At 42.8% G+C, this 22,625-nt stretch overlaps 1 protein-coding gene across 1 annotated transcript in view; it reads right to left on the reverse strand.

The window, feature by feature from the left end:
• The window catches only part of LOC132112912 (probable E3 ubiquitin-protein ligase RNF144A-A), a 60,618-nt gene extending 39,278 nt beyond the window's left edge, over positions 1 to 21,340 (reverse strand). The window contains exon 1 of the mRNA XM_059520655.1: positions 21,164 to 21,340. The gene's annotated coding sequence lies outside the window, so the exon portion shown is untranslated. The remainder of the gene's footprint in view (positions 1 to 21,163) is intronic.
• Positions 21,341 to 22,625: the final 1,285 nt, after the last annotated feature.

Here is a 22,625-nt window from a genome sequence, read left to right on the forward strand (position 1 = left end):
ACGTAACCTTGGGACGTTCCTTTTCAGGAACTCGAGCTGCGTCGAAACGCTTTTGGGGAACGATGTGCCCACGCTGCCAGACTTCCAAATCCCTGCCTAGTGTGTAGTCAAAGAGCACAGCTAAGACGAGAGAACAGAAGAGCCCGGCGTGGCTCGCATGTCAAGATCGTAAAATCGGACAAATGTGGAGGGCGTGGACCACCCCGCAGCGTTGCAGATGTCCAAGAGGGACACATCTGCTGAGAAGGCCGCCATACCCCAAGTAGAGTGAGCCTTGGCCCCCAAAGGAGGGGGAAGACCAGAGGATTCATAGGAGACGTTGATAGCCTCGACTATCCAATGACTAAGGGTCTGCTTGGTGGCAGGAGAACCCTTGTTAGAAGGACCGTAGCAAACAAGCAATTGGTCGGATTTTCTCCACAGGGCAGCTCTGTGGACGTATGCGTCCAGTGCTCGCACTAGACACATACAGTTTAGCTTCTCTTGGTCTGGCTCCCGAAAGGGAGGAGGACAGAAGGCCTGCAGTACGATAGGTTGTGGTGTAACAGAGGGAACCTTCGGAACATAACACGCTCGAGGGTATAAGAAAGCTTTGGCCATACCAGGGACAAAGACTAAATAAGTAGGGGCCACCGAAAGGGCCTGAAGATCTCCAACTCTCTTTAGTGAGGTGATTGCCAGTAACAGGGCAGTTTTAAGTGTCAGATGTCTATCTGAGATATCTTGTATTGGCTCGAATGGAGCTTTACAAATAGCCTCTAAAACCACAACCAAATCCCAGGGAGGAACACGGGATCGTACTGGAGGTCTCAGCCTCAGCGCACCGCGGAGGAAACGTGTAACTAGGGGGTGTCTACCCACTGACTGATCATTGAAAGGGACATGGAAAGCAGCTATGGCCGCCACGTAAACCTTTAAGGTGGAGTGGGATAACCCCGCAGAGAGCCTGGCTTGTAAAAACTCCAGAACTGTACCAACTGGGCAGTCTGCTGGGTCAAGGTCACCGCCGCGTGACCTTGATAACTCAAAGTGGATTTCCCCTCGGGGAAAAGCCCTTGGACTTGAGCCACCACTGTAGGGGTCTCATGTGCAGCAGGCCAAAAGGTATCACGTTGGACGCAGCTGCCATCAGCCCTAACAATCTCTGGAATTGTTTGACAGTGAGTGACTGGCCTTCTTTCAAATCTCTCGACTGATGTGAGGATCGACTCGATCCGAGCAGGAGACAAGCGTGCCTGCATCGTGGTCAAATTCCACACTACGCCTAGATAGGTGGTTCTCTGAACTGGAGAAAGCACACTCTTCTTGGCGTTTAGTCTCAAACCCAGCTCCCCCATGTGTGCGAGAACGACATCTCGATGTCGAGCCGCCATCTGCTCTGATTGAGCTAGGATCAACCAATCGTCGATATAATTTAAAATGCGGATGCCCTGCATACGGAGGGATACCAGAGCCGCATCCATACATTTCGCTCCGCTACGCTCACGGGCGGAAGTAACTGGGATTGGCCCTCGCTGGAGTTCGCTGCGCCCTGAAACTCTGGCAGGGTTGGCAGACCGACCTCCTGAGGGTACTGAGGTGAGACGGGCACCGTTTAATGAGGTGGACTGCGCTCTACCCCAGCAGGGGCTACCCTCCGGATCCTGGCGTCAGGATCTTTTCGTCGTGGACTTCCGGGCTTCGATGACAGATCTTAAATCGGTTTTTGGCCTAGAAGCCCCCGACTCAGAGCGTCGTTGCCCTCGGTCCCGACGTGGGGGAGCACGAGCGGCGACGCTCTGTTTTTGCGCTTCCCGGTGTGAGGAGCCGGTATGTTGCGTGGTCATCTCCCGCCCAGATGCACCACGAGAGCGACGAGGGAGGAAACTGTGGAACGCCGCCGCCTGCTTGTGTGCCTCCTGGAACCTGTCGAAGACAGTGTTGACTGTGTCGCCGAACAGGCCCGAGGCTTGAAGCGGGGCATCCAGGAGGCAGACCCTGTCTCGTTCTTTAATTTCTGACAGGGTCAGCCACAAATGCCTCTCCGCGGCCACTAAGGCTGCCATAGACCGCCCAATTGCGCGAGCGGTCTCTTTAGTGGCGCGGAGGGAGAGATCAGCGGTCTTTCTGAGTTCTTCTACATCTTCAGACTTAATCCCCTCCCCCTCATCGATATCTCTCAGCAGGTCAGCCTGATAAGCTTGCAGGACTGCCATAGTATGAAGGCACGCCCCAGCCTGACCTGCTGCCACATAATCTTTGCCCACTAGCGATGATGTAACTCGAAGCAGCTTAGTGGGCAATGTCGGAGCCTTTAGAGACGAAGCCGAACCGGGCGACAGATAGCCCGCGAGCGTCTGTTCGACCCGTGGCATCGCTCTATAACCACGCTCTCCCAGCCCCATCACGTTGCCATAATATAGTGAATCGGGGCCAAAGAGGAGGGTCGAATACGGGTGGTTCCACGATCTTGATAACTCATCATGGAGATCGGGAAAATACGGAAGGCTCCGACGTGGGTTTGGGCGCCGGATCTGGCAGATGAGGAAGGAGATAAGGACTGGCCCGTCTCCATTCCTTCTGACAGATCCACCTGCGAACCCCACGAGTGCAGCAGCCGCTCTGCCTCGGCAGAAGCGGGGCCAGCACCGCGAGGAACGCTGGTGAGGGCTCCCTCCTCGAAGAGAGCCCTCCGGGATCGAAGCGTCCGCACTGGCAATCGCTCGCAATGCGGACAGTCGGCCCCCTCGAGAGCCGACTCAGCGTGCTTCGATCCCAGGCAAGCCACGCACAGACTGTGTGTATCCCCGCTCGTAATGTAGCGAGGGCAGGGAGGAACACACAATCTATAACGTGGCTTGGAATCGCCCTTCATATGTTTGGTCTTTTGCTTTTGCTTAGGCATATTGAGCTGTTTTAGCGATCTTTTAATGGCTAAGGGACAGACAACAATAAATAGGACCAACAGGACAGACTTTTGACATGCACACACAGAGCGCTTGCTGACAGATTCGAAGCTAAAGCCAGCTGCACGGCACGTGCTTTTATAGCTTCCTGGTTGCTACGTCACCCCGCCCGTGACGTCACGCCTTTCCGATGGACTGATTGCACACGATATTCAGAGTCGGTCTCGTCAGGGACGTTCCCCAAAAGCGTTTCGACACAGCTCGAGTTCCTGAAAAGGAACAATATATATATGGAAGCAGAAAAACAAAGTTCACTAAGACCCGTGGGATTGCTTGTGATAAAGATTTAAATGCAAAATGCACGAGACTGTTTCTGTCTGTGGTGTTTTAATTTTAAATATTTTAACAAGTAGGCTAATTATTGTGTTTAAATGTTTTGAAAAAGACTGACGATGCTGAAAAAAAAAAGAAAATTATATATATATATATATATATATATATATATATATATATATATATATATATATATATATATATATATATATAATTTTTTTTTTTTTTTTACATGATATGACATCAAAACAATGAACAAATGTTGTGTTTGTGGACTAAACCGTCGCAGATCAGTGGCGGACTGCAAACACGTCCTGTGTGAAAGCACAATGAGTGCTGCGAACACATATTATTCATATATAATATCCATTTTATGTCAGTGTTGTCGGGCTAAAATTGTCGCCCAAGGCAGCAACAAGAGCAATTTGCTCCAGCACCTTAGCCGCAAGCACATCTTGGAATATCAGGCAGCAGAAAATGCCTTGTACACCTGATTATGGATGAAAGAAAACCGTCATAAACTGGAAAACCGGTATAATTTTGAAAAAAAAAAAACACGGTATATACATTTTTCGTCAAACCGCCCAGCACTAAGTCAAATGCTCTGAACAAACATATTCTCAGGTGCAATATGATTCTGCATTAAAAAAAATAAACCATTCACTTTTCCCTGACCCTTGGGTCGATCTGAAGGCTGTACAGATCAGAAATGGCAAAGCAAACTTTTTTTTTTTTTTTAACTCTTCCAATATGTATACTGAACCCAGGGTAGACAGCATCACTGATATATATATATATATATATATATATATATATGGGCCCCATCTATCTGTAGTGTGATTAAAGGGTGATAAAAGTAGTTTGGTGTAACTCTTCCCTCACTGTTTGTTTGCCCTTGCCAAATGACCCACATTTATCACCCAAAGATTAAATTGTGATTTTTTTTTTTGGCTGTCTTTAGAAACTTTGGGATCCCAGGGGTAAAACATTCCCAGTGGGCAGCCAGGGACTATTATCTTCAGCTCCCAGTAGTGAGATCAAATCTGAAATCTAAAATAGGCTGCTTTACTGAACTGATACATCAAGCGATCATAATCCACTTCATTTGTCGAGGGTTATTTTGTAGTTCAGTGTCTCAGACAAGGCTACAATAACAACCCTGGGTGAAAACATGGGCCAATGCCAGATTTAGTCATTCATGACACCAACCGTCTCTTCTCTAAAGAAGTTTCCTTGAACGTCATGGACTAGATTAATAGTAAGCACTTCTAAAAGTCTAGTCTAAATAAGATGGCATTGTTTCTGAGAACTCCAGATTAATCAAAACATATAACTAAAGTTAATTTCCAACTCTTTACAGAGATGGTATCCTTTTTGGGAAAAAAAGCACAATTTGCTTGACATTACAATAGTCCAGGTAGTAGCTGGTTTGCATACCTTCTAGCTGGCCCAAAGTATTATTGACCTAGTAATAGAAACAAGTAAAGATCGTCAGTTAATCATCCAAAAACTGTCAATTCAATGAAGTCTAGGGATAGCAAAATTTCTGCTGTCACTTTAAGAGCTGCCTGGATCCAAAATACTGTTACACATTCATGGTGTTACACATTTATACTGTTACATATTTCTTTCTCTGCCGTTTGCTTTCACGTAAGACCTACATCGCTGTGTTTATGAGGATACTTGCAAAGACGGACATTTCGAAAACATACAAGTGTGTGTGTATTTAAACATTAAAGGCCTATAAAGTGGCAAAAATAATACTCCCACGCTCTGAGCACCGTCTTCATGTGCGCACTTCTCTGAAGGCACTCTCATAAAGCACACCACATACAGTGGAATGTGTTCTCTTTCACTCCTGGTTGCATTTCAACAGCTTAAAATCACTTGTTTTTAAACCGCAATGCTTAAAAAGTTGTGCACATTTTTGTGACCACGTAGCACAGCAATGTCACGTGCGTATGTAACTGGGATCGAGATGATAGTTGACAAATTTCTACTGGTTATTTGTGTCTACCGGTAGCCTATATCACCTATGGAAGAAAAATAATGACAAATGTATTTGAAAACAAAAAAATCATGTTGAATTGCAACTGAAAAAAAAAATGCATTGCATTAACAGAGCTTGCCTTTTTAATACCTTGCATTTTTAGGGCTTGAATTTTTAAGGGCTGAAATTTAACATAGGTGTTTATTTAAACTGAATATTTAAAACATTTAACACATTTTAATAATTAAAAACTAAGTAATTAAAATTTACCTTCCAAAGTTCACCTCCAAAATATTCAATCCGTTTAAAAATACGATGTATAACTTTCGACAGGATTTTTTTTTCAGTTTTTCAAGTGCAGTCCAACATGCTTTTTTGTTTCAACGACATTTGTCATTATTTTTCTTCGGTAATCACCCACCCCTCCATATTCATGCACTGGGGGAAATGGGGGACTTTATGCAGTTTTTTGTCCTGCCACAAAGCCAGATTTAAAGCTTCTTATCTACACAACCCATTACAAATACATCAGATCGAGGTCAAGTGAACCCAAAATTAGTTTATACAGGCTGTGAAAGTCTTCCAAAAGAGATGATTTGACTACTGATTTAAGCAACATACCGACAACGTCAAAAAACTACTAGTACTTTTGGGCATCCCTACCTGGTAGACCAGAAGTGTCCGATCCTGATCTTGTAAGGCAAAGGTCATGCAGAGCATAGCTCCAACCAGCTTCAACACTACTGCCTGGAAGTCTGAAGACCTTGATTAGTTAGTTCAGCTGTATTTAATTGGGGTTGGAGCTAAACTCCACAGGATTGTGGCCCTCCATGAACAGGTTCGGACAGCTCTGTGGTAGACAATCTTGGTTGACCTGGAGTTGGTAGACCTTGGTTCCAAAATCGGTGCCAAAATTGGTCGACCAACTACACCAACTTAACTTGGTATGACCTGGTTTTTACATCAGTATAAGATGGTGAAATAAGATGTATGTGGATCACAGAAATGCAGTACTGACTTGGCAGGAAGATAGCAAAATCAAGAGGATGTGATACAACAGTTGAATCACAGATTGCTTCAGTTCTCAGAGAGCCTCAAGGAAGAATATCTTGGAGAGCAAAGACAATGTGATCAAAGTTACAGGAGTACATACTCCGTAAAGGTCAATCCTCCAGAATAAGGAGAATATTTCTCTTAAGATCTGAGGTCACTATGACTACTGTCTCCAGATGGTGGAAAACATTTTGGATGAATGAATAATATTGAATAATATTACAGCAGAATTAAAACAGTGTGAAATTTAGCCTCTCTGTAATGTGAAGACAAGGATTTGAATGATTAAAAAAAAAGACATCAGCTATGTCAAAATAAAACCAAATCAAAATATGAAGAGACAACTTTCTTCTCTGAAGCCTTGTGGCACACCATTTGTGCCTGAAAAATTAAGAGGATATGACAAGCATGCTGTGGAGTCTTATTTCTATTGACAAGATAAGAGACTGAGAGCCTGAGGTTATCTAGGAATTCCATCTGTTGTCACTCAAGGTACTGCTAATATAAAAAATAACATTTTTATGTGTGCTTTTCATTTACAAATGGTCTTTTCAACATTCAGATGTTTTTTTTTCTCCACAGTTGTTTGGAACACACAGTTATGAAGTCTCGCCTATATGCAATAGTTGTGAATCACAGAAGCTCTGAATCACAGTTGCCAAGGTCAGAACGTACCCAAACTTCTCTTCTTTAGAAAACACACCCTCACTGGAACACACTTTCATCAGCAAACACCGCATTGTCTTGGCTTGACACTCCAGACACACACTTTAAGACATCTCCTAGTTTTGCTGAAACAGAAATGAGTATCTGAAAATCAAATAATTTTAACTTCATTGTCCAGAATCATACACAGGAACAAAATGTTCTGTTATATAAATAACTTAATACTGTTTAAAAGTGTTTTTTTCTGTGCAGCTCAATAGATGAGTCAGGTTTCACTACTTTGCTGACGCAATTAAACCTCTACTTAAACTCGCAAAATTGTGGAGGCAAGCCACAGCAGCTACCAAGCAGTTGAAAAATGGTGAGAAAATCTTCCTGTTTTAAAGTTGCTGAGAGAGGTAACTTTCAGATTTCAGAAGTTTATCATAGGAAATAGTCACATTGTAAGATAAAAAGTCACAAATGTGAGATATAGTCTGGATTATAAGATATAAAGTTGCAATTGTGAGATATAAAATTGCAGTTCTGATAAGTAGTTACATTATGAGATAAAACGTTGCAATTACGAGACATGAAGTCACAAATGTGAGATCTGAACCTTCAATAAGAATTAAAGTCAAACTTGTGTGTGATAATACCAATTATGAGAAATAGTCACAATTGAAGAAAAGAAAAATGCTGACACATTGTAAGATAGAAAGTCACACTTATGAGCTAAAAAATGAGAAATAATGTAATAATATGGAGTTATGAGAAACTGAAAAATAATTAAATTATGAAAATTATTTATGGATGTCACACTTGTGAAATAGTCCGAACTATAGGGTATACAGTAGCAACTGAGAGATACAATTTTTAAGATACTGCATAACGTCGCAACTGTGAACTATAAAATTGCAATTATCAGAAATAAAGTCTAGATATTAAGTCGCAATTCTGAGAATAAACAGTATGACTGCTGGAATTTGGTGGATCAAAAACACTGCATCATGTATGAACATACCATTTTCTTTACATTTAACAGTTGCTTAATTATTGCTGCATCTACCATCATGGTGGCACTGAAATTTGGACGATGTTGTGCAGTGATGCACAAACCGCTAAGCCTAAAGCATGGCAACACTCTGCAAGGTTTTGCAGCCTTCATTGCCTGATGAGTTCACACATTGCCAATAAGCTATGTTTCTTACCATCAACCTGCGAGGGACTGCAGATGAAATGACTAAATTAGCCTGAATGACTAAATCTGGCACATTTACCTGGTGGACTTGTTTTCTCATGTTGATTAATGTGTATTGTCCCTTTTTAAAAATAAATTAATTAATAAATAAATATGTTTGATATTATAAAAAAATGCTAATGTTTGTTTTTGAACTATAGTTGTCGCACACTACTGAAAGTAAAAACTGCGGATGTTGATTCAGATTCACTAACCACACTGACAGATCCAAACTGACAACTTGACTTGTTTGAATCTTTTGGTGTGATTCGTTTATTTTATTTCATGAATCCCAGTGTGTTCTTGGCACGCCCACTTTGGGAAATAATTTTGTGCATATTCAACTTTTATGCCCGAGGCCACTGGGACTTATCCTGCGAAATATCTGACTCAATCAGATGTTAACCCATCTGAGGTCACCGTCTGTCTTGAGCCAGCCAGTCTCCTGCCTGGATTACAGAGCTTTGTGTTAACCGTTTTCTCATCCACAGATGGTGGGGAGCAACAATGTGTCTTTTGATATGTAATTTTATTAATAAGATTCGGGAGGAGCGCGTCAGATACTTAGCCTAATCAACACAGGTGGACCATAATCAAGTAATCAATCCCATAGTATAAATATCGCTGACTTACCTCTATCCGCTGACGGTTTATCAGCATGATGGTTCGCTTCGTCCGTCATCTTACCACAGACCCAATTTTCGTACCAACGAAGAGAGCTACACAGGGGATTTATAAGACCTGCTGCTGCTTTTCTCGGACCCGAGATCATTTCTACCCAGCCAAACACGGCCGTTGAGCAGCATTAAGCGTCATCGTGACAGCTGCTCTCCTCGCCAAGCCACACGTCGTGGCCAATAGACCGTGCAAGCTCCGAGCTCGCCTTGCTCGACACAACAATCGTGCCGCCCGAGACCGAGCCCTCCCCGAGCGCTGGATTGCAGCAGAAAGAACCCAACCAGCACGGGTCGAACCCCAGTTCTCACCGCGGCTCAGCCTTTCACCCCGGCGTACCGGCCGAGTGGCAGTTTGAGGCCGCTTCCTCTAGCGGCGCAGACCGCGCGACGTTAACCAATACATTTTCAGGCGAAGACGCTAAAAACAGGTTCTTCTTTTTCTTCATTGGATTTTTACGGCAGTTGGCATCCAAAGTGTTGCATCTAAAAGCAGGTTCGCGGCAAAAGTTTGTTAAACGACGTCATGACGCAGTTCCGTCTTCTTCTGCTAGTGTTTTATGGCGGTTTTGGCAAACCAGCGTAAAGGTGCATTACCACCACCTGCTGATTTGGAGTGTGGATTGCGCATAGATTTGGACTACAGATACAAACGTTCCGTCGGACGAAGGTGCCACTTAACCACGAAGCAAAGGCATTACATTCGCCTTACCGCGCACGTTTAAACCTCACGGAAATGATACAGACATAAGTTCCATGAAGAAGAAAAAAAAAAAAAAAAAAGCTCGTAAGTCTCTGGATAAAAGAGTCTCTGCTAAATGCTTAATTTAATTTTAAATTTTAATTTCTATGCAAGTTTTCTGATAGGACCAAATCATTTAGGGACCTATTTCACCATTCACAGGTGTGATCACTCAAAATTCATCTAAAACGTATCCGCTATAGTGTTTCAACGCAGGATAGCAAGTGTGAGTAAAATAACTGTCGCCTTTTAAAGTCCACATGAAATCAAAATTGACTATATTTACTTTGTTTGCCTAAATTGATCGTTTTGTGCTGAACAATTCATCCATGCGAGCCAATCCACACACAAAAAAAAAAAAAAAAAAAAATTCTGCCTTCATAATCTTTAATCAAAATCTGAAAATGCCCCCCCCCCTCTGCATTGGAGGACCTTCACTGATGTAGGCTTGAGGAATTTGGTGTCTGCTTAATCCATAACCACGCCCCTCAAACTGACACTGACAGGCTGCCTGTGTGTAGCGAGCATTGACAGCGTGTGAAAGGAGAGATGGCAAGGAGGTGCATTTTTGTTAATGATCCTCGGTGTGTTCCTGTTCTCATCTTCCTTTTCCTGCTGAAACTAAATTGTGGTGATTCAGGTGGCAAGTAATCCTCAACAACCGATTGTAAACTTGCATTTAGATCTGCCTCTATTTTTCGAATTAAACACCTACTTATCTAGATCCAATCAGGTGCTAGTTGGAAAATAAGCCACGCCCACTACTTTCCTCATTTATTATTCCGTTTCTCTCGGAAATACGTCACAACACTGGAGAAAAGTCGTTTGCAACTTCCGTTTCACGGGGACTTTAAGGACCGTAATACGAAAAAACTGGCAAATAAACATCTTTAGAAACCACTTGGAAGCGAATAGCACATAACTGCCATTAACCCATTTGCTTGCAAGCATCGCCAACCGCCCCAGTTTATTATCGTTCATTTTCACAGCACGTTAAACATCACTCCCTTACTTGATCTGGATAAACCCGGCATCAATTGAAAGCCAATTGACCAATATTTCGATAAAACATCATTTCAGTGACAGTTATTAAGTAATTATGTCAGGAAAACGATTCCTATTCCTGAACGGTAAACGTCGAAGTGTTAGCTCGTGGACAAATGTTGATCATGGATCTAGTCAGAAAGAATCATGAGCAGAAACATCTTTATTTTGGGTATGTAATTTCTGTCTCCATGTCAAAAATGGGGGGTGACTGGTAAGGGGTTAATGTTATTGCTGTAATCATGTCTTTCGTTACAACGTCTTACAAGACTAAACATGCTTCATCGTTTCCAAAAGCCTCTGTTTCCACAGTCCATACTACAACGTGAAAACAGCGTTCCAAACGTATCCGCTCGGGAAACAGTCTAAAGAGCCCGGAGGCCAAACGAGAGGAAAGATGCTTTTCCAACAGGAACCTAATAATGTGGACAAGGCTTGAGGAATTGTCAAATCAGGCAACCAATTGCTGAGCTGGTGACACAGTAGGCTACCCATTCATTTTTAGCTTGCCCCATCAAATGTTACTAACCTTTTTTTTTTACTCTTCCCACAGCCAACATCTACAGCAGCCGAAGCAAGTAGCCTTGCACGTACCTCCTCACTGCTGCAGCAGTGTCTGCTCCCGCAGGGGCCTTTCCTATACCTCCTCACTGCCGCATCAGTTACTGCTCCCGCAGGAGCCTTACCTGTACCTCATCACTGCCGCAGCAGCGTCTGCTCCCGCAGGAGCCTTTCCCGTATCTCCCCACTGCCGCAGCAGTGTCTGCTCCCGCAGGAGCCTTTCCTATACCTCCTCACTGCCGCAGCAGTGTCTGCTCCCGCAGGAGCCTTTCCCGTATCTCTCCACTGCCGCAGCAGTGTCTGCTCCCACAGGAGCCTTTCCTATACCTCCTCACTGCCGCAGCAGTGTCTGCTCCCGCAGAAGCCTTCCCTATACCTCCCCACTGCCGCAGCAGCGTCTGCTCCCGCAGGAGCCTTTCCCGTATCTCCCCACTGCCGCAGCAGTGTCTGCTCCCGCAGGAGCCTTTCCTATACCTCCTCACTGCCGCAGCAGTGTCTGCTCCCGCAGGAGCCTTTCCTGTACCTCCCCACTGCCGCAGTAGTGTCTGCTCCCGCAGGAGCCTTTCCTGTACCTCACTGCCGCAGCAGTGTCTGCTCCCGCAGGAGCCTTTCCTATACCTCCTCACTGCCGCAGCAGTGTCTGCTCCCGCAGGAGCCTTTCCTATACCTCCCCACTGCCGCAGCAGTGTCTGCTCCCGCAGGAGCCTTTCCTATACCTCCTCACTGCCGCAGCAGTATCTGCTCCTGCAGGAGCCTTTCCCGTATCTCCCCACTGCCACAGCAGCGTCTGTTCACAAGCAAAAAAAAAAATAAAAATAAAAAAGTAATAATAATAATTTCCGCTTCTAGGTATGCCAGGCATCCTAGGTTGCGGTGACAGCATCATGTATCGACAATAGCCAAGACGATATTAGGCCCATTCTCCAATCAACGTTTTTTTTTTTTTTTTTTTAATTAATTTTTTTTAATTATAATTATCAGGCGGCCTACCATAATTCGGCTATCAAACCGCTCCGTTATCCCATCTCAGCACTGCACTTCACGCTCGCCCGTGCTCTCAAAGGATGACGTGAGCCTGCAGGTGGCAAAGAAGTCTCCATCCACAAATAGACATGCATCGTTTGCAGATATAAGGTATTCCATCGTACTTTACCAGGTAAATCCGATACGTGCCACATTTTAAAGGAGCTCTCACTAACGGAGTTTAATGCCACAGTTACATTAGAATGCATCTCATTCTGGTTTCAGGGGCGGCGCGTCGGTCCCATCATGAGGCATGTGGTCCGGAGCGCGTATGACCAAGGCATCATTTCAACCGAACTCACTCCAAATATATGAACTTACCGGTTTTTGAATACCTTATATTTAAGGCATTTGTTTACGTCCATATTAGGGTTAAATCGTTGGACTTTAAATGGAATCTACTATAGTTTAAAAAAAAAAAAAAAAAAAAACTTATGAAAAATAATTTCACTGGACAAGCGAGATGACAATAGTGCCGACTACATGAACTAGCAATTTTAAATATAGTATTTTATATTTAATGCCAGTTTATCAGTACGTCCAAAAAATATATATATTTTTTCCGATTATTGGTGATTCCATAGGCTTTTTCGTGCATCTGCATGGTTAAAATGGCAAATAGTAAGCTCAGACAAGTATAAAGAATCTTTCTCTTACTCCACCCATCTCTTACATCGTCGATATGTACCATCGATCTCATGTGCTGACAATATGACAATACGACAACGACCACATTGCTGATACACGGCACCTATTTGGGGTACACTGGCACAGGAAATCCTATTTATTTTTGCACGCTTAATTTCGAATACAATGACTGCAACAAGATTTTTCGGAAGCAGCTTATTGGATTTGCTAAACAATTATTCAAGTAAGCCTCACAGCGTCTACCCTCGTAGACAACCAAATCCTCCTCAGTATCGAACTCCCTGTCAGGCGCTGCAAGAGTGCTCCCGGTTGAGCCAACCTTTGCCTTCTTCGTTCAACTATCAGCAAAGCTTACTCGTATGACATCGTGAGTATTAAACTCCTGTCAGACGCTTTCCCGCTTAAGCAATCTTGGACTTTCCATCCGACCACCAGCGAAGCTTACCCGATTAAAAAGCTAGATTAACCCCCAAAAAAAAAAAACACCGGATGCCGGCCATAGCCTCCCGGCCAGATAACCTTACCTTTTCGATCCTATGACCAGCGAGGCTTCTCTCTTCGATGACAGGAGCTCGAGCTCCCATCGGATGCCGACGAGAGCCTCCCGGCCAGACAACCTCACCTTTTCCATTCTGCGGCCAACAAGGCTTACCCGTTCGTTGCCTGGAGCTCACACTCCCTTCGGACGTAGGTAAAAGCCCCTGGCTACCTGTTTTGCCATTCTGTCTTACGTACGGAGAGGTTTACCCATCCAATGCACGGAGTCAGGGCTCCCATTGAATGTAGGTGAGAGCTTCCCGGCTAGACAACCTTACCTTTTCTTCCTTTGGCCAGCGAGGCTTAACCGTTCGATTCCGGGAGCTAAGCTCCTGTCGGCCGAAGGTGAGAGCCTCCCGGCCGGACAACCTTTTCCGTCCTTCAGCCAGAGAGGTTTACCCGTTCGATTCCTGGAGCTAAGCTCCTATCGGACGTCGGTCAGAGCCTCCTGGCTAGACAACCTGACCTTTTCCATCCTTGGCCAGCGAGGCTCACCCGTTCGATGAGAGTGCTCCCATCGGACGCTGGCGAGAGCCTCCTGGCCAGCCAATCACGACCATTCCGCGTGGTCTAGGTTACAAAACCTACAAGCAAGCCGTTCGATGCCGCAGGCACCAAACACACAAATAAACCCTCCCTCCTTCCTACGATCGCCAAGGCTTACCCGTCTCTTGCCGTGAGTAGCAAACTCCCATAAGACGCTGACGACAGCCTAACGACCACACAAACTTACCTTTTCCATCCTACGGCCTGCGAGGCTCACCCAGTTGTTTTTGGGGAACAGGAAGTCCCCGTTGGATGCGGACAAATGCCTCCTGGCCACCTATCGTTACCTTTTCTGTCACACATCCGGAGAGGCTTACCCGTTCGATGCGTGTGCTCCCTTCGGACGCCGGCGAGAGCCTCCCGGTTAGACAACCTTACCTTTTCCTTTTCTATGGTCAGCGAGGCTTACCCGTTCGATGCGCGTGCTCCCTTCGGACGCTGGCGAGAGCCTCCTGGACAGACTTGCTTTACGTTTCCACTCTACGGTCGGCGAGGCTTACCCGTTCGATGCGAGTGCTCCCCTCGGACGTCGGTAACAGTCTCTCGGCCACGCAACTTCCCTTTCCATTTGACGGTAGGCGAGGCTTAACCGTCCGACGCTACGAGTCTCGTCCTCTCGCCAAATCCTGCAAAAAAAAAATAAATAAAATAAAATAAATAAATAAATAAATAATAATAATAACTCAGCTACCCTCACATCTTTTAACCCCGCCTGGCGAGGCTTACCCGTTCGATGTTCTGAGTCTAATGCCCCATCGGATGCTGCGAGAGACCTCCCAGTCGGGTTTTCCTTTCCACTCTCCCCGTCCGGCGAGGCTTACCCGTCTGATGCGTGCGCTCCCTTCAGACGTCTGGCGAGAGTTCTCCCGGGCGGGCCTATGCTTGCCGGCCGCAAGTGAGTCTCATCCATCTAATGCCGTGAGTCGGGATCTCCCATCAGATGTCGCCAGAGTCCTCCTTGTCGGCCAGCCCAAAGCTTTTTATCTGCCAAACCGAGAGGACCCAGACGTCCGTCATTCTGAGTCTCAATCTCCTGTCGGAGGCTTCATGGGCCCTCTCGGTCAGCACTAGGCCCTTCACCCACTGAATAGCAGGGGCTATCAGCCAGTAGGGCCCGTACGCCGACACCGTGACCTATTCCGGTCGAGGCAACTCGGGTCCTCCCGGTCGGGCACCACAACCACGCTGCTCCTCCTCATCGGCCGGAAGGGCTCACCGTTCCAACGCCAAAAAGCTCCAGTTGAGCATCGGCTCGAGCCCTACCGACCGGGCGCCAACAACCACGTAGTTCACTAGCTGCAGACGGTAGGGCCTACTCTCCCAACGCCCAAGTCGCTCCCTCCGGAGTACGTAGGCCCTTCCAACCTGCCAACGAGACGACTTCTCAGAAACCTAATCAGCCCCCGCCAGTACTCTATGCTTTTGGGGGGGCATTCTCTAAACTGGCGGCTGTCCTCCTGTATATTTGCTCTTTGGGGGGTACTCTAGGTTCGGGCCATTCCCGAGCTCGGAGCCCTTCCCCGGACAGCACGCCAAATACGCATTCCATACCTCAGCTAATTATATGTAAGCGTGAACTATTGAAATGTAATTTTATTAATAAGATTCGGGAGGAGCGCGTCAGATACTTAGCCTAATCAACACAGGTGGACCATAATCAAGTAATCAATCCCATAGTATAAATATCGCTGACTTACCTCTATCCATTGACGGTTTATCAGCATCCCTCCTCCACCCCATCTCCTCACTTCAAGTTCACTTTATAAATAGACGGGGAAGGGGGGGGGTACTCTAGGTTCGGGCCATTCCCGAGCTCGGAGCCCTTCCCCGGACAGCACGCCAAATACGCATTCCATACCTCAGCTAATTATATGTAAGCGTGAACTATTGAAATGACTGATAGAGAAAAAATGGTGTGTTATTAAGAGACTGCATTTAGGAAATACTCCAAAAAAAAAAAATCAGAAAAATCCTTACAATCTTGAGTGATAATGGCAACATAAATTGGAATCAGGAGGTATTCAGAGAAAACAATTTGGAATCTTTAAGTAAATAATAGCCTATATGATTGGAAAAGTTGATAGTCGTCTATTATGTATTACTCTGTATGGCAATAACATAATCCTGAGTTAAATTGTCAGTTGTCCTACTACCTCTCTCATAATTGAATTGCAAAATGGTCCTTGTATCTCAAACCTCACTCGCTTCCAAATGCTGGCCATAACTTAACAGCTTTAAGTGCTCTGTAATGCATTTAGTGCATTGGATGTATGTGTGGGGGCTGAAAAGTTCAAACAAGGCCATATTATAGTTAACAATATAGAATGTTTGTCTGAGAAAAGCTCACCTATAGGTTAAAACACATTAGCAAAGCTAGTCAATGTCTTCATGGATTTCCCGTAAAAATTCAAGACAAAATTGTGGTCAGTTTCCAAGTCAGTTGGATTATATGGGACATCAGGAAGAGTTATTAAGTAATCCATAAAGACAGGTCAAGCTATTCAGCATTCTTTGTTATTGAAGCATTACATCTTATTGCTTTAGGAACAGATGTTACTATTCCTGATGGAATTTGAACTTCACATCAAACTGCTTCTGTTTCACACAAATGCCGGGACAGACGTGCATGTTCGTCTAGAATCACCCTGAAGTCTCATCTTCCAAAGTGGAGCTGAGCGGAAACTTGTCGTAAATGATTTTAAAACCATGGGAGATCAAAGACATGAAGACAGTTCAACCAATTTATAGCCTATAATCGTTGAACGCACACACTAGACGGTTCGACCAGACCATGAGACCACACACTTGATGATTGTAGGACTTTACAGTGACACGTGACTATAGAGAAGAAGAAAAATCTCTCAAATTGAGATTGTAGATAGACTGTCAATGGTCCATTTGAGAGATAGGTGGCAGTAATGCACTTATAAGTCTGCAATCCGCCATAAAGTAAGAAGACAATGACCCTTCAGGTTTGGGCTGATAGACGATGACATCGTCCATCACCGATGGCTGATAGACATGACGATGTTGTGCCGGCATCGGCGGTACTTACCACACATTTTACAAGATTATATGTTTGTCAGTGGTACTGAGGATCTGAAAACAATTTACCATCATCCTCAGTCATTTCTCATTACACAGTGTCTACACTGGACTCGAACGTTGTGGCGCCATGCCGCACCAGCTAAAGACTGTTGAAAATCATTTGAAATCTGTGTCAGCACATCATAAATAGAACACGGCAGCAGTTTACGGTCAGGGATTTGTGGTGGACCGACTCAATTTTTGTTTTTTGCTTTTAGTCCGACCGACTTGCTGATTGTAAATTTGCATTAAGACCGACCAATTTTTTTTACTCTTCAAAAAACTAATACAAAAGCAATAAAATACTATGAATTATATTCAAGTAAGTATTGTAAATATATAAATTGCCTAGGCCTACATACAAATGAAGGCTATCTTCTTTAAAAAAAAAAAACCTGTGACGTCATCTATGTTTACACGGATGTCAGACTATGGCCTGTGCGTTCGCTTCGTCTCCTCTCATTCACTGTCAGAGTCAACAGTTCGCGCTTGGTAATGATGGCTGCGGCTGCAGTAGACAAAATTTTTGCAGTCACTGTTCAAAGTCATACGGGTTCGGGCACAATAATACATCTAAAAATTCATGAATACAGCTCGACACCGCTTTAACTTGGCACGAAGTTCTGGAAAAACTTCGTGCCAAACTTCTTTTCCCATCCCTTCTCCCGTGTCGTGTCGTGTCGACTGTCACTTTATGTTCGAAAATCTTTTGCACGAATCAAGCACGAATCAACCAACACAAGCTTCGAAAACGAAAATAGGAAATTGATTTTAACGACCTTCTCTCGGAGCAGGTCCAGGTTTTTTTTTTTTTGAACAGGCGTCACACAGCAACTGCAGCTTCGGAAAAACACGCATAACAGTAAATAATACTTCTGCACAATGTTTCTCTTTTTACAACAGAAATGTGAATTCTGCCGGTATTTAGACAGTCTCATGCATACAGATACAGATTCGGGCTAGAATCGCCTAGGGCTGTCAAAATAACTGAAAAACTAAGTTCGAATTTTTTACTTAAATATGACCAAATTCGAATTGTATTTGAATTTAAAATGCATAATTTCAGTTAGGGTGAAGAAAAGCTTTTTGCTTCTCTTCTGAGGCCTCAAGATAATATATTAAAATAAATTATAAAATATTACTGAACGTTTATTCAAAGCATTAGAATACATGACTTGAATATTGAATGAACATGAATATTTAAAATAATGTTTATGAACCAATTATTATTAATTAAGTTGCTTAAAGAACTATAAACAAAACAGCGTAATGTATGCATGCATTGTTAAATAAAAAGGGCGGAAAACCAGTCACACAGGATACATTTTTTCATTTAAAAACATGAGATGCAGTGGGATGGGGAACAAAAACACAAAGTCTCGAGATATTTTTAGAAAATTTAATTAAATACATTAATTTTACATGTCTTTCTAAACATGCGGCTCTCTTGTGCGAGACGCAAGTCCAACGGTGTCTCCCTAGAAAATGCACGAAATATGCGTTCTGTGTGAACGGCTTGGTTTCAGTTTTGATGTAAACAAGATCTTCTCCACATTGATGTTCTCTTTTCTTTTCTTTTTTTTTTTTTAAGTGGCTTCAACTGGATAGGCTAACATAACCTTATAATGCAATGGCACATACATCGGCATTGCATCTCGTGCAGCCACTGATAAAGATCAAGTATACTTCGGACGGTGCGAGTACACGAGGTGAAAGATGAGACAGCAGCTACTGCGTGTCGAGATTGTCCACCTTTGAAAGTTGTGTAGACACAGCTGTGCGCGGCGAGATGGACTGGAACACGGACTGTGAAGTACCGGGGCTCATAAGGCAGCTTCCTTAATGCACACCTAAAATTCGAATGCAATGTTTTTGCATTCGAATGTGGATTTTTATTTTGAATTCAACGAATATTCGAAATTCAATTTTTTGTTGTTGTTTACATTTCTAATCGTAAACACAGCCATGTTGAAGCCTGCAGTAAATGTTTTGTATTATGGCAGTCCACTCTGCTTATTGTTTTTCGAAAATGTTGCACTCCTGTTTGTCATTGTGCAACATAATTTTACAATCAATTCAATGAACACTTGTCACTCAGATCAAACAGGATTTTTTTCACAAAAGTGACAACCCAAGAAAGCAAAGTAAAAGGTCTCTCATTTGTAGGTTGCATTGATACCTAGTGGTGGATGCAAGTAAAACAGTATAACAGTACCTAATTTTTTTTCTTCTCACCTGAAATTCATGTAATAAACATTTTTTGACAAAGGTTTTAATTAGTTTGTGGTCTATATAGCCTGCATCAAAATGAGGTTTGCAATTATGCGCCCAAAGGCACAGGTTGAAGACCCAGTCAGTGACGTCACGATATGCTAATTTGTTTAAATTCATACCTACGTCATCCCAATCACCAAAATGTTCCCTTTTTTTTTTACATTGAAACTTGAAAAAAAAATAGACCGACCTACCGACCCTTTAAAAAAAAAAAAAAAAGAAATACTGTTACTGCAAACCAAAATATTTTTAAGGATGGCCTAAATGCTGGGTGTTGAGTAAATACCAGAGGGACTGCAGTATGATAAACAGTGGCAGTTAACAACATGTGGTGTGTCAAACCTTTGCAGTCACTAGCTGACCGATGACCGCGAACAGTTTTTCATGGACACGGAGTATAATGATTACAATAAACACCTTTTTCCAAACAGCGCAATCTACCTTGACCACAGGAAAAAGATTACTCTTACAACATAACAGCTCGGCAACTCATCTAGAATTCCAAGTTTCCCCATTTTTAAATATGCTTTTACCGTCGGTAAATATGCTTTTACCTCATGTGCTTGGAATATTTATAACTCCACATGAAAATAACAGAAAACACAGCAGTTTTAAAATTCATGATAGACTGTATGTAATTTATGTTGTAGGACAAAATGTAAATGTTAACCGTAGGCCTTATCTGACTAAAACTGCTATAAAAATCCACAGGAAATTCTCAAGGGAACCCACAGCTTGCAGATCCTCTCCCAGGTTGTAGAAATGCAAACTTATCATTTCTATAGGACTGAAACCACAGTCATAATTAATCCATTAGTCGTATCCATTAAACTAAACACTTTTTAATAATTAAACTAGGATGGATTCAAACTGAAATAACACTCACATATTAGTTACAGGACAGATCAGTCGTCATGTGGCTTGGCAGAAAAAGATATAGAAAATTAGACTCATGGTATGAAGGAATTATGCTATTATCCTTTTTTGCATATGATTTATCGGTTTGTTATTTAAACCATATATTATTGGCTGTCTCTCACCTTCTTGCAATACATTCCATACAACTGCACCCTTACACAAAACCTGTACCCTGAAATGACACACCTTGGCTCACACATGCAGTTTTGACGACCTTGTGAGGGGTTTGCAAATACTACACAATCTCAAAAAAAGCATGGAAAATCCCTATAACTCAAAGCTATACTGTCTTTCCATGGAGCGTTCATCCAGGGTTTAAGTCAAAACTTAACAAGCTACTGTCGAACTATGCAAACCAAACCAGTCCTCTAGACCCCTACAGAACACCAGCAGCTGAACTGAAGCATGAAGCACATCCAGCCTTCAAAAAGCAGAATAGGACATTTCATATGAATATTAGCATTGTCTGACTGCACGGGCCAAGGGTCCCATGACCCCAAGATCACAAAATAGAGTGTGCTGCTTACAAAGACAGCTTTTTTTGAGCATTACAGACTCGTGAGATAGACACGATGCCCCAAAACGCAGTCTACTGTAGGTAGCAGCACACTATAGAGCCAGCCCATCTGAATGTGACAGTAGCCTATGGACATATAATAATAAACTGCCATCTTAGACATCAATCGGGTAAACGAATATATACGCGAGCTGCATATCCAGGAAAAAAGTGGAGTTTCCCTGTTATAGCTATATTTAGATCATAAAGTATTGCCAGATAAAATAAAACCGAGATTTTATGACAAATATTGACCTGCTGACATGGAAATTCAGATTTAAAACGATGAACGCTGCACAAATCCTACTGCATTACTCAAAGTCAATATAGTGTCGTTTACGGCGGATACTTTCAGTTTAACCCCGACACATTCATCATAGCCATCTGTAATTGCACGTGTGTTTTACCTTCTGTCTTCATGTAGTTTTGCAGGCAGGATAAGAATCAGCTGGTCCGTCGAACGCGTTGTGAAGACGCCATTAGTCGGATTGAGTGTTTTTCCTCGTGCTGTGTTGTACAGACAGTGGAGTCTGTGTACTGTGTGTCTTTATGAGTGTGTGTGTCTCTGAAGCGAAGGTGCAGCACTAGCGCTCTCTGTTGGGTGCAACACACATTATTATGCTGCTTTTGAAAGACTTTGGGACGGCGGCTCCAAATCAGGGGCGTAGCCATCTTTTCAGAAGTGAGGGGGACAAAAATTACACACACACACACACACACACACACACACACACACACACACAGATATATATTTATTACATATAACATTACAATATAACATTTCTGTAATCTATATAGCCTATTCAACAGTTTTTTAACAGTAAGATTTTTAAATTATTTTGAAAGAAGTCTCTTCTGCTCACCAAGCCTGCATTTATTTGATCCAAAGTACAGCAAAAGCAGTAATATTGTGAAATATTTATACTATTTAAAATAACTGTTTTCTATTTGAATATATTTTAAATGTAATGTATTCCTGTAATCAAAGGTTAATTTTCAGCGTCATTCCTCCAGTCTTCAGTGTCACATTAATCAGAAATCATTCTTAATATGCTTATCTGCTGATTATCAATATTTTAAACAGATGAGTAAATTGTTTTCCACATTCTTTTATATATATATATATATATATATATATATATATATATATATATATATATATATATATATATATATATATATTGTTAAATAAATTATAGAAATTAATACTTTTATTTAGCAAGGATTATTTAAATTGATCAAAGGTGATGAATCTCTTTTACAAGAGATTTATATTTCAAATAAATGCTGCTTTTCTGAACTGTCTATTCATCAAAGAAACCTGATCAAATAAATGCAGTCTTGGTGAACAGAAGATACTTCTTTAGAAAACATTAACAAGCTTACTGTTCAAAAACTTTTGACTGGTAGTGGATACTATAGGCAACTTTAATTTTTCTCTAATTTCTAGCTTTTAATTGGCTTAGAAATCTATAACTGCTGGACAATAACAAATAATAATGTTTTGCTTATATACTAAAAACACTTTTTATCACATAATAAGGCAGAATAGTTTCTATACTGTAATAAATGCTATGTCAATTAGCACTGTATTGTTCATATACTTTATTTATCACCTGCTGGAGTTTTCTTACAGCGATAGTTGGACGCTGTTGTCCATATTAGGAGTTTCCTGGTATGTCTTTCTGCGCGAGAGCGCCTTCCGGCTTCGAGTATGAATGAAACAAACACACTGCATGAGAGTTTAGCGCTACCGTTCACGGCCGCTTCCCCCGCGTAATCTACGCCCCATGATATATAACCGTTTCTGGGAGGTGTTGAGGTAATATTACCTTCCGTGATGGTGTCAAACAGAAGTCAATTCTGTTT

Source organism: Carassius carassius, chromosome 32 (assembly GCF_963082965.1).
Source record: "Carassius carassius chromosome 32, fCarCar2.1, whole genome shotgun sequence".
NCBI classification, from domain to species: Eukaryota; Metazoa; Chordata; class Actinopteri; order Cypriniformes; family Cyprinidae; genus Carassius; species Carassius carassius.